At 49.6% G+C, this 13193-nt stretch overlaps 1 protein-coding gene across 4 annotated transcripts in view; it reads right to left on the bottom strand.

Annotated features, from left to right (window-relative positions):
• Positions 1-13193, bottom strand: part of HDLBP (high density lipoprotein binding protein) — a 1657332-nt gene that overhangs the window by 1536723 nt on the left and 107416 nt on the right. The window lies entirely within an intron of this gene.

Below are 13193 nucleotides of genomic sequence, written 5' to 3'. Positions count from 1 at the left end.
TCTTGGTGGTATGTTGGGTGGAGTGGATGTTAACTCCAGCCAATAACCGTACTGGATAAGTTTCCTGACCAACCTGTCTGTGGTGATGGATTTCCAGACTGGCAGGAACTGCTGGATTCTCCCCCCGACAGGTGTGGAATGGTCGGGGGGCAGTGACAGGGCGTCACTGTTTGTAGGCGGCGGAGGAACGGGAGTTATTACCCGACCTCTGCCCTTGGTGCTGTTTCCCCGATATCCTCCTCTGTTCTGCTTGGTGTAAGAGGATTGCGCACCACCTTTATTGAATTGCGTTTGCTGGGACATCTGGCCTCTGGAAACACCTCTATTGCCTGAGCGACGAAAAGTGCTGCCCCTAAACTGTTGGGACTGTAGAGCTCCCATGGATTTAGCAGTCTCGGTATCCTTTATTTCCTCCAGGGTGGTATCCACCTCAGGACCACATAATCTGTCAGGGTTTACCGGCTGATTGAGGATGGTAGTCTGTATCTCCGGCTTGAACCCGGAGATTCGGAGCCATGCCTGACGTCTCAACATCACACTAGTGTTAATTGCCCTTGCTGCGGTGTCCGCAACGTCTAGTGCACACTTAATAGAAGCGTTGGAGAGGAGCTTCCCTTCCTGAACAAGCATCTCAGCTCCCTCTTTAAACTGATCTGGTAGGTTGCAACAGGGTCTCTAGGGTGTGATAGTGTGCCCTGTCGTATCTGGCCAAGAGTGCCTACGTGTTTGAGATACGCCAGATGTTGGCCGCCTGAGCTGCTACCCTCTTCCCAGATGCCTCCAGCACTTTGGATTCTTTGTCCGGGGGAGGAGCTTCACCAGTGGTTTGCATATTCGCCCTCTTGCGGGCATTAGAAACGACCAGAGAGTGCAAAGGCAACTGGCCCTTGATGTAGGTAGGATCGCCAGGTGCCGGCCTGTATTTCTGTTCAATTCTAGGGTTGATCACCCTTGCCCGTGTGGGTTCCTTAAAAATGTCTGCTGCATATTTTAGAACACCTTTTAGCCTTGGCAGTGTCTTGACAGTTTTTTCAGCAGTGGAAAAGATATCAAAGAGGAAGTCCACATCCACTGGGTCAGCATGCAGCTGAACTTTGTGGTTTGTAGCCGCTCTCTCAATTAGAGCATTAAATGCCGCAGAATCCTCCGTAGGAGAGGGCTTGACATTGTACACCTGAGGGTCCTGGGCAGTTTGCTGATCCCCTTGGTCTTCTGCATCTGCCCATGAGTCTTGATGTTCCTCAGGATCTGTACTGGCAGGAAAGTTATATTCCTCATCCACCCCCCCCCCTTCATCCTCCACATCTGAATAGGTGGGTGAGGGTGTGGCAAGTCTTGGAGTCCGAGGAGCTATGGGCTCGACCAACAGCGGGGAATCCGAAGCAGGCTTCTTGCGCTTCAAAGGAATCGTGTAGGACTCCAAAGGCTGCTTCGCCGTGATCTTTCTCTTGTAAAGAGTAAGTTTTCCAGTGTCGGCGTCGATAAAATGTTCCCACTCCTCCACCAAGGGTTGTCGATGCCTCTTGCTCCCCAGCGGTTGAGATGGCTTCGACCCCGCAGGACCTTGCAAGTCGGGCTCGGGGACCGAAAGCGGTGCGAAGGCCTTTGGTGGCACTTTCGGCGGCAACGTGAACCGGAGCGGCGTGGAAGACTTTGGTGCCGTGTCTGCAGTCTTCGGGGTGGAAGGTGCCTTTGGTCCTCCCGCAGCCTTGTCCTTGATGCGTTGCAGGGAGTCCGATACATGCTTCGTAAAGGAAGCAGACGGTTTAGTCGACCCGACAGACGGTCTCGGTCCACCAGCATGTGAAGACTCGAGCGTCGATGCTTTGGGCTTTTCCTGCCTAGGCGTAGGATCAGCCTTCTTCGGTGCGCCATGCCCTCCTGCCGTATCGACAGACTTCGGCGCCGACTTCTTCGGATCTGCGGCCTCGACACCTGGTTTCGGGGCCCCAGTTTTCGGCTCGACGCCCTTGCTGGTCTTCGGCACGATGACCTTGGCCGATTTCGGGTCGACGCCCTTGCCCGACTGCACCGGGTCGATAGCCGGCTTCGGCTGCCCCGACATCTCTGAAGACGAAGGAGTGGTCCGAGGGCCAGACGTCTTCGGTTTCGATGGCGTCTCCACCACTTTCGTTTTTGTCGACACCAATAGTTTCACTTTCGGTTTCGTTTTAGGCAATGGCGGCTCCGCCGGAGTGTCCGTAGCCGGGCCCGGAGGCGAGGCCGTGGATCCTGGTATAAGGTCTTGGGTAAGGTCGTGTGACGATCCCGCGACCTGAGCCTTAGTAATTGATCGAACGGGGCATAGCTCTTCCCCTGAGCTATCTTCCATGGCCCCATAGGCCTCATTGTCGTCTCCTACCTCGTCGACGACTTCTTCTACGTCGAGCACCTAGACATCCGCATCGACATCCGCTTCATAGTCGTAGTCGATCCCCTCTGCTGGAGGTGAAATCTGCATCTGAACTTCGTCTGCGTCTTCTCTATCGAAGATGTCCACCGGTGCCGGGGCCGACTGCCGGGCCTCGAGGCGCGCCACGCGCCGAAGCCGAATCGTCTGCTTCGATCGAAACCTGGAACAAGCCATACAACTGGCTTCATTGTGGTCCGGCGACAAGCACTTGTTGCACACCGGGTGTACGTCGATGTGGGGATACTTCGATCCACACGGGGCATTTCTTGAACGGGCTCCGTTCCATATCTCTCCGTCGAAAGTCTTGCTGCGTCGACTGGGCCTTGAGCACCGAAGAGTCAAGCGACTCCCCTGGATGTCCAACTCGGGGGACCGAGTCAGAACAGAGCTGGGCACTGAGCGCAAACAATACCGACGGTATAGAAAAAAGGCCTTCGGGCTTAGGAAAGTCTATTTTGATTCCGAACTGGAGATAACGAAATTACATCCGAACCCAATGGCGGAAAAAAACAATCTGGGGATGGAGTCGATGCCCATGCGCACTGTAGTCCAGGGGAGGAGCCACCTATCTCGTGATACTTCGAAGACTCTTCCAGGACAACAATGTGCAATCATCCAGACCCAACACTAGGTGTCGATCTATGCTATAGATATGAATTCAGCAGCCCACATGCCTCGAACTCAAGAGATTCCCGTAACCTAAGGAGGACGAAAGATGCCCAGCAGAGGAGGCTGCAGAGAAGTACTGACTGGGCCCCGGCCCTACAGGCCTATCTGCCGTTTCCAGAGATCCAGTGCCAAAGTCGCCTTGTCATGCGACCTCCAAAACCCCTGTGAGGACTGACTGCCTTCAACAAAGACCGGATCTCCTGTGAACAGCTCTGTTCAAAAGAAACAGCCAAGGAAGACTTCAAGTCTGCAGAGGACAAAGAAACTAGACGCCTGGAACCACCACTGAACTAGATGCCTACGGCCCTATTCAGAGTAACCTACCAGTCCCATCACTCCAGAGTCAGAGTCCACCATTAGTTGACCCCTCCAGGACTCCAGAGGTCGCCTGCAGCCTCTGCACGGAGACAACCACCCCTCCTAACCACGAGTTGCCCTGTAAGGTGAAATCAGACCTCAAAATACACCCCTGCACCTAGCCACCCTAGAGTAAAGAACCAGAAGTGCACCTACATCCCTGAGCCCTCCAACTTACCTGCCCAGCTGATGGTTCCTCCCTAAGTCTTCCTGGACAGAGCCTGCAGCCACAATCCAAAACCAGCAACTCCAATTGAAAACAGGACACCCAACGCCAAATCAGCACTCTTCATAAGGCCGCCCCTGTGCTGCCGGGAGTGCACCTGGTGTGCTAACTCATATCCCTTTTCCCCACCGAAACCCTAGGAGCTTTGCTCCCACAACCTTGTGGCCTGCTCGTGAGCAGCCACCAAACGGAGGCCCCATATCCCCTAGTGGATAACATTGAGCCTCACTCTGCACCCAGCATACCTAGTACAGCTGAGAGTGCTTTGAGTGTGCATCTCAGACCCTGGGAGGAGCCCTGGTTCTAACCCCAGAAACCCAACTTCACAACCAAATATTGACCTGTAAAAAGTTAATTTAATTTCCTCCCATAGGATTGCATTGAATGCTATTCTTGAAAATTAAGTGTGGAGTTGTTGTTTATGAAAACTTGAAAAACTGCAAATCTACAAAAACTGCATGACTTATCAGCTTGCTTGTATTGTTCTATCTGCCTTGAAAAGGATAATGTTACTTACCCACTAAGCATCTGTTCTTGTCATTTAGAGCTGTAGATTCACATGCTTTGCATACTCCTGCTATATAGTGTTGGGTCCGGATGTTTGCAAGTTGTTTTTGTTTGAAGTCTTTCCAGTCACGAGGTAGGTGACTCCTCATTTCGATGATAGTGCGCATGGGCATCAACTCCATTGTTAGAATGTTTTCCCCGCAGAGGGCGATAATTGAGTTAGTAAGAGTAGAATAGATTTCCATGGGTATGCATATAAAGTAAGAGAACTGCAACAGGTATAGGAACCCGGGGAGGCAGGTGGACGCATGCGAATCTATAGCTTGACGTGCCAACAACAGATGCTTACTGGGTAACGAATAGTTTACCTCCCGGTGTAGTTTTGCAGCTTGAAGATCTTTCTGGATTCACTATGCTGTGCATTATTCCGCGGTCTAGTGGTTGGGTCCGGAATCGTAGGTTTTTTTTTCGTAGCCCAGGTGGGCGTAGACGTCCCACCTTCTGGTGTACTTCCTGTGATGTGGGCACGCTTCCTGCGGAAGCTCCCACCTTTGGGCGCTATTTTCGGATTCTTTTTTCTTGTTTTTGTGTTCTGTTCGTGAATCCTTGGCAATGTTTTCAAGTTCTTCCTTAAAGTAAATGATTTTCTACTTTGTCTCTTAAAGTGACTGTTTGTATTTTATTCCTTGTATTTCCACAGTCTTCTCCTGCCTCATCTTTCTGGCAGAGGTGGGTTCGCTAATGAATCCAGAAAGATCTTCAAGCTGCAAAACTACTCCAACAGGTAAGATACTATTCGTTTTGCAGCGTGAATCTTTCTGGATTCACTATGCGGTGCATCAATTTTGTAGCGGTTTGTTACACTTGTGGCGGCTGGGTGGAAGATGAGCGTTGGCTGGTGAATATATGTTGAAGCACTCGGTCCTACTTGTGCTTCCTTGTTCATTTGTATATCCACGCAGTAGTGCTTAGTGAACGTGTGCACTGAATCCCAAGTTGCCGCCAGGCATATGTCCTGAATGGGTGTATTAGCCAGGAAGGCTATCGTTGCTCCCTTTTTCCAGGTAGAATGGGCCTGTGCCCCTTCGGTCAGTTCTTGACCTGCCTGTTTGTGGCAGAACTTTATCGTTCGTGCGATCCATCGTGCGATGGTGTCTTGTAACTGATCTACCCAGGAAACTGGTTGCGAAGGACACAAAGAACTGCTTTGTTTTCCTGTGCTCCTTCGTTCTTTCTATGTAATGCATTACTGCCCTTCTAGCATCCAGAGTGTGCAGTGTCCTCTCTGCGCTTGTGGATGGTTTCTGAAAGAAGGTCGGTATTTGTATTGTTTGGTTCATGTCGAACCTTGACACCACCTTTGGCATGAAGTGTGGGTCCGTTCTCATTACCACCCTGTCATTGTGTAGTTGGATGTAGGGTCCTTGCAGCTCGCTTACCCTGCGCAGCGAGGTGATTACCACCAGAAAAGCTGTCTTCATTGTTAGCATTTGTAGTGAGGCCTCATGCATGGGTTCAAAGGGCGCTTTCATAAGTTCTGTTAGGACCAAATTGAGGTTCCATGCCGGCGGCAGAATCCTTTTAGGTGGCGCAATCCTTTTTGCCCCTTCCAGGAATCTCTTTACTACTTGTGATGTAAAGAAGCTTTTTCCTGTCTCCCCTCTTGTGTAGGCTACTATCGCTGCTAGGTGTACCCTTAGCGAGGATGAACTTAGTTTTGCTTTCAGCAGGTGTGTGAGCTATCTTATCACCGTTGATTCCTTTGTCATCTTTGTGTAGTTTTTTCTTGCTGCACCATTGTGTGCACCTCTTCCATTTTGCCACATAGCACTTGTGTGGTAGGTCTCCTTGTCTCTTGTAGCACCCGCAGGGTGCTTTCTGGTAGCCTTAGGTGAACAAACTATGTCTTCAGGAGCCATGCAGCTAGGCTGAGGCTCTCTGGTTTCGGGAGCAGTACTTCTCCGTTTTGCATGGAGAGCAAGTCTTCTTTTCCCGCACTTGTGGGGTGGTCCCTGCGCCATTTCAATTACTTGTGAGTACCAGGTCTGCCTTGCCCACTGTAGTGCCACCAGGATCAGTGTCATGTTGCTGATTCTGCACTTGTTGAGTACCCTGGGTATCAGTGTTATCGGGGGAAAAGCATAGGCAAATGTTTTCGACCAGCTTATCCATAGGGCATTCCCCTGGGGTCGTTTCCCTGGTTTCCTGGATGCGAAGTATCGGCATTTGCATTCAGGTGTGTTGCAAATAGGTCCATCGTCAGTGTCCCCCACCTCCTGAATAGCGTTTGCGTTTCGTTTGCATTGAGCTTCCACTCGTGGGATGCGGATATCGGTCTGCTGAGCCGGTCTGCTTCCACATTGTTCTTCCCTGGTAGGTGTATGGCTAGCAGGTCCATTTCGAGTGTGATGGCCCATTTCCATATCTCCTGTGCTAGGTTGGATAGTGGGCTGATTGTGCTCCTCCCTGCTTGTTGATGTAGAACATCGTTGTTGTGTTTTCTGTATCAACACTCTCCGGTTGTACAGTTTTTTCTGGAAGGCCTTCAGAGCGAGGAACGCGGTCTTCAGTTCCAGGTAGTTGATGTCTGACCGCATCCGCTGGAGTCCACACACCCCTCACCCTGAGCTTGTTTATGTGTGCTCCCCATCCCATCTGGGATGAGTCTGTGGTGATGGTCACCGTTGGGGTTGGTGGTGTTAAAGGCTTCCCCTTTGTTATGTTTTCCTTGTTCCACCACGTTATCTCCTCCTGCACTGCGTGCGTTACAACCACTAGATCTTCCCAACTTCCTGTAGCTTGTGACCATTGTTGTTGCAGCCATTTCTGGAATGGTCTCATGTGGAGCTGTATATTGGGGACCAGGTGTATGTAGAACGCCATCATCCCCATGATCTTGCTCGCTGTCCTCACTGTCAGAGCTCGCCCCTTCTGGTAGTGGCGTGTCTCCTTCATCAGGGCTAGTGTTCTCTTGTCGCTGGGTAACACTTTGCTCTGTATGGTATTGATCTGTGCCCCCAGGAAGATCTTCACTTGCTTAGGTTCCATTGAGTATTTCCCCCAGTGTATGGACAATCCTAGGTCGGTTAGCGTTTTTGTGACCCGCTGTGCGTGTTCTTTGCATGTTCTGTGGGAGCTTGCTTTTATTAGCCAGTCGTCGAGGTAAGGGTATACATGAATCCTTTCCCTCCGCAGGTACGCCGCCATGCCGAGAGGCATTTGGTTAAGACCCTTGGTGCGGATTTTAGTCCGAAGGCTAGGGCTGTGAAGTGGTAGTGTTCTTTGTTGATAGTATAACTTAGTAGATCGTTGTGCTGCCTGTTCATGGGGATGTGCAGGTAGGCATATTTGAGGTCTATGGTGGACATGAAGTCTAGGTCCCTTATCTGAGGAATGACCTCTTGTAGGGACGTCATTTTGAACTTTAGCGTCTTTAAGTACCTGTTTAGGAACCTTAGGTCCAGGATGGGTCTTAGTGTTTCGTCCACTTTTGTTACTAGGAAATAGTTGGAGTACACTCCCTTGTTCCTTTCTCCGAATTGTACTGGTTCGATGGCCTCATTTTGGAGGAGTTCTTGCCATTCCTGTAGGAGTGGCGCCAGCTCTTTCACTGAATGCGCTTTTCTTTTTGGTTTTCTGTTCTGCGTTTTTTTTCCAGTTCTATGCAGTATCCAAACTGTATGATGTTGAGGATCCATTTGTCTGTAGTTCTCTTCTTACACTCCTGGAAGAAGTGTTTTAGCCTGCCTCCTACTGGTTTTACATGTTCGTTGACGTTTGATCCGTGTAACCCGCTCTTGTTGATCTTGTTGTGCTCCACCCTCGGAGGAGTTGTGTGGGTGGGCACACTTCGCATGACGGAATCACTTTGAGGTGGGTTAGTGGCCCCCTCTTCTAGTTTGTCCACGTCCATTCGCCTTCCAGTTAAAGGACTGGCCCGAGGCTGGTACTGCCAGGTTTGTTTTTGATGTGCCTGCTGAGCTTGGCTATCGCCCTGGTGGGTCTGCCGGAATGTCTGGTGTGACGTTCCCGGCTGGTTTCCCCCTCTTCCGTTCGGTCTCCGTGTCGGGGTACCCCTTCTCATCCCTCTGAATTGTAAGGCCCCCCTGGACCTTGCAGTTTAGTTCTCTTTCTTGAGCTGGGTGAGTTTTTCACCCACCGGCGCCCCAAACAGTGTTTCTCCATTGAAGGGAGTGCTCAGAATGTGGTTTTGTACTTCTGGCTTGAAGCCTGAGATCCTGAGGCAGGCATTCCTTCTTTCAGTGATTCCCATCATCATCAGCCTGCTGGATGTGTCAGCCCCATCCAAGGCGGTTTTCAGGCAAGAATTTGCTATGTTCTTCCCTTTCTCCACGGGGTGTGAGGCTCTTTGTTGATATTGCTCGGGTAGGTGCTTGAGCAGCGGTCCGACCTCGTCCTAATGCTGGTACTGGTGCCTGTTCAGTAGGGCATTTGAGTTCGCCATGCGCCAGTGTACCTCCGCGTTCCTCTCTATTTTCCTCCCAGTTAGGTCCATCCTCCTACTTTCTTTGTCTGGTGGTGGGCCTGATGTTGGGACGTTTGCCCTTTTCCTGGCTGTTGCCGAGATAATAGTCCGCTGTCACGGATCCCTGGATGTAGGGAGGGTCCTTAGAGGAGTGCTTATACTTCTCTGTCCTAAGCGTGACAGACCTGCATGTCACTGGGTCTTTGAACACCTCCCTCCCTTGGTCCATGACACTCTGAAGCATGGGGAGGAACTGGCTTCTTGTTTGAGTGGGGAGCAGGGTCTCCAAAAGGAAGTCTGCCTTTGGTTTTTCCTCATCTAGCTTGACTCCAAAAGCCTTTGCCGCATTCCTGATGACCATGTTGTAGGCCCCGATGTCATCTGGCGGCAAATGCCTCGAAGGATAGGCCTCCACGGGCTCTTCTGGGTTTTTGGCGTCTAGGTCCTGTCACTCTAGGTCCTGTGTCATCGAGGATGCAGAGCCGAAACTCGTTACCTTGTCATAGTCGCCCTCTTCCTCGTAGTATAGGCCCTTTTCCTCTGGATGTACCTGGGGCTCGGTAGTTTTCTGCAGCTCTCAAACGTCAAACTCCTCTTCCCCTTCTATTTCGACGACCTTTTCGACGGAATCGTGAACCTTTTCATTTTCTCAACGAACTCTTCCTTTGCAGGATGTTCTCCATTTCGGCCTCGAGCCTTCTCTGTTTTCTCTCCAGCTCGGCGTTGAGCGCTCCTGCCGATCTCTTCGACGCAGTTGTCGACGTCGAAGCAACCTTCGGGTCCTTCTCAAGTCAAGCGGTCCTTTTCGGGGACGTGCTTCGACGACCTTGTCTTTTCGCCACCTTGGAGTCCTTTTCGAAGGATCCGCTGGGCTGTTTGTCCTTGGATGCAGCTGCGGCCGTCGAGATTTTCGGCGCCGGTGCTCCCTTCGAGGACTTAGACTCTGTTTTTTCGAGAGTCTGACTCAGGCCTTCAAGGCTCTGTTGAGGGTTTAGGGGTCGACGTCTCATACCTCTTATATGTTTTCTTATCGGTCTCTACGACCGTGTAGTCATCTGGTCCCTCGGTGATGTTCTCTTCGTCGCTGGAGAGGCCCAGGTCCCGAAGCGACGGAGGTTGGCCCTTGCCTTGCATGTTGTAGTTGGCTCTTCTCTGTCTCTCTCGAACCCAGAGTGCCTTCGGAGGGGAAGGCGGAGCAGGCGTTGCCATCCTTGCTCTCGTGGTCGACCGGTAGGCAGAGGTTGTAGACCGGGTGCTGGTCCTTCTGCGCATATTTGTGGTGGCAGTTACGGCAGAATTTAAAAGGTGTCTTGTCCATTCCTGCGCTCAGGGGGCCTCCTGTGTGCACAATCCCTGAAGGACGTTGAAGTTCTGGAAGTTCTCCTCCGTCGTCCCGGCTTGGTGGTCTTGTTCCTCATTGTCTTCTCCAATCTTTTCAAGTAAAATAGGATTTTCTGCGTCTTCTTTTCTCAAAAAACTCGAGCCTCTCGGTGACAATCCAGACCCAACCGCGGAAAAAAGAATCTGAAGATGGCGCCCAAAGGTAGGAGCTTCCGCAGGAAGGGTACCGACGTCACAGGAAGTACACCAGAAGGTGGGACGTCGACGCCCACTTGGGCTACGAAAAAAAAATAAAAAAAAAGGACAATGATTCCGGACCCAACCACTAGACTACGGAATAATGTACAGCATAGTGAATCCAGAAAGAGTCACACTGCAAAAGTAACATTATCCGTTCGAGGCATGTGACCTGTAGATCACATGTTTTGCACAGATTATACAGCTGTATTCTCCCAAAGGAGTGGAAACCTGCAGCTCTTGCAGTTGTTTGAAAGAGTGTTCCAAGTACTGCGTGGCCTACATTAGCGTGTAGTCTTGCTCACACATCTACACAATAGTGCTTGGTGAGTGTGTGTGGTGTAGAGCATTTTGCAGCTTTACAAATGTCAACCATGGGAATGTTTCCCAAAGAAAGCCATAGTAGCCCCTATTGTGCGAGTGGAATGCACACTAGGGGTATGGGGTAAAGTTCTTTTTGCTTTTGCATAACATGTTTGAATACATTTAACGATCCACCTGGCAATACCAGATTTGGAAATAGGATTGCCATTGTGAGGTAGAGCAAAATCAACAAAAAGTGATTTAGTCTTACAGAATGACTTTGTCCTGTATGTAGTATACGAGGGCTCTTCTGACATCTTAAGTGTGTAGAGCTCTTTCTGCCACTGAATCTGGTGGACTGATTGACGTTAAAGGGAGAAGCTACATTAGGTACAAATTTAGGGTTGGTACGAAGAACCACTGTCTTTGTGAGCTGTAAAACGTTTCTGCTATTGTTAGTGCCTGTAGCACACCCACTCTCCTCCGTGAAGTGATTGCAATGAGGAAGGCGATTTTCCACGAGAGAAATTGTAGTTCACATTTAAGCATTGGTTCAAAAGGTGGGTCCATTAATCTGTGTGAGGACTATGTTGAGATTCCACACTGGGGTAGGTGGAAGCCTTGGTGGTATAACTATTTGTAGTCCTTCCATAAAAGCTTTGAAAACTGGTACTCTAAAGAGAGATAAGTGTTTCCTGTTTTAGAGATACGCAGCGATCACAGCAAGATGAAAACGATTAAAAGTGTAAGCTAATTCTGCCCGCTGCAAGTTTAACAAACATGATATTTTGCATGGAAACATCAAGAATATTGATGAGATTATTATTACAATTAATAACAAAACACTTCCATTTAGCTGCGTAACAAACTCTTGTAGGTCTTCTGGCCTCTCTAATAATGTTCATACAGTCTGGCGGAAGATTTAGATAACCAGACTAGGACTTCAGGAGCCAGATCGCTAGAATCATTTCTTTGGAATCTGGGTGTTTGATTTCTCCATGGCTTTGTGTGAGGAGTTTGGATGTGAGATGCAGCTTTTGGTGTGGAACAACTGATAGCTCCAGCAGGGTTGTGAACAAAGGATAAGCCCATGTGGGAGCTACTAAAATCAGTGTAAGGGATGTTTCCCTGAGTTTCCGAACCACTGATGGAATGAATGGGAGAGGCGGAAAAGTGTAGGCAAATATCCCTCACCAGTTCATCCATAGTGCACTGCCTTTGGAGAGCGGATGTGGATACGAAGCTTGGGCATTTTGCGTTTTATATTTAAACTTTTTTTTAGTACAAAAGAGCAGAACAACATCTTGGCCTCATCTTGATTAAGTGCACAACCAAGCAGTAGTACACAGAGCCATGGGTCAACAAGATTAAACATTGCTGAGGACCCCACCCACTTTGCACACGCACATCTGACATCACTCAGACGCTGATTGAATCACTGTAAGAATTGTTTCACCCACTGGAGGCATGCAAAGATTCCCCCTGAATTTGTTCAATTTGTTCCAGATCCTTCCTTACTTTTTTGGGCACCTTCTTTTCACATAGACTGGTGCATGTTGGCAGAAAAAGCAGGCTATGTCTCTTCCAGTCTTGCCGTGTCGGCGGGGGGGGGGCGCCTCTATTGCGTTTTGCCAGCATTAGCCCCAGTGTCACCAAGGTTTGGACATTCAAAAGGCACCATTTAGGCGAAAGTTTAAGCTCCTCTCCCACCACTCCCCCGACATGCATGACACTATTGCTCGCCAGTAGCTCTGGATCACTTGGCATGCCCATAGTATGTGACAAAACGATCCCGCTTCCACACAATTCCTATTACAGGTTGGATCTGCCCTGCGTCCAATTGTCATAAGTGTTGTACATGAGATGTATACTCTATGTAGTATTTTGAGCTAGACTAGTATAAAACTGGCTCGAATGGCGACTTCCCTCTGGGAGGCTAAAGCTTTGAGCCAGTCTTTTTCCTTTAAAATCAGTTATGTCTTGACACAAGCGGTTTTTCAAGGCAGTGAGGGTGTCCAACAGATTATTGATCAGCTTTCGGTATGTGAGCAAGATTGCCTTTCGGGGCAAGTGCTCCTCGAGGAGTCTACATTCCAGGGGAGACAACTACGGGAGTTCAGATCCCAGAGGGACTGCTGCCTGTATAACATGCCGGATCTGCAGGTAACGGAAGTATTCAGTGCGTGCCAGTTTATATGTTTTTGCAATGGTTTAAACATGATCTTGGCTCCCATATATAGGTCCCCTAGCCTCAATCTACCTATCAAGTCCCACTTAGCGAATCCTTTTCTAATTGGGCATTTTGTGTTTGTGTGTGGCAAAAAGATCTATTTGAGGAAGACCCCAACTTTGAAAGTAGGAGAGGAGAACTTGAGGGTGAAGTTCCCACTCGAGGAATTGCTGCCTATGTCTACTGAGAAGGTCGGCAATCTGATGGTACACTCCCGGGAGGTGTTCTGCTAGAAGATAGATTTTGTGGTGTATGGCCCAATTTAAATGCCTTGAGCTAGGTGCAACAGTTTGTGTGTGTTTCTCCCTGTTATATATATATATATATATAATACATAGCTGTCATGTCAGTGCGAACTAGGACAGGATGGCTGTTTACCAAAACTAGATCGGTTAAGAGACTCTGCGACTGGTTCCACTGACTT

This window comes from Lissotriton helveticus, chromosome 11, assembly GCF_964261635.1.
Source record: "Lissotriton helveticus chromosome 11, aLisHel1.1, whole genome shotgun sequence".
Classification (NCBI taxonomy): Eukaryota; Metazoa; Chordata; class Amphibia; order Caudata; family Salamandridae; genus Lissotriton; species Lissotriton helveticus.
The sequence above is the reverse complement of the archived record's forward strand: the minus strand, read 5'-3'. Positions and strand labels throughout refer to the sequence as shown.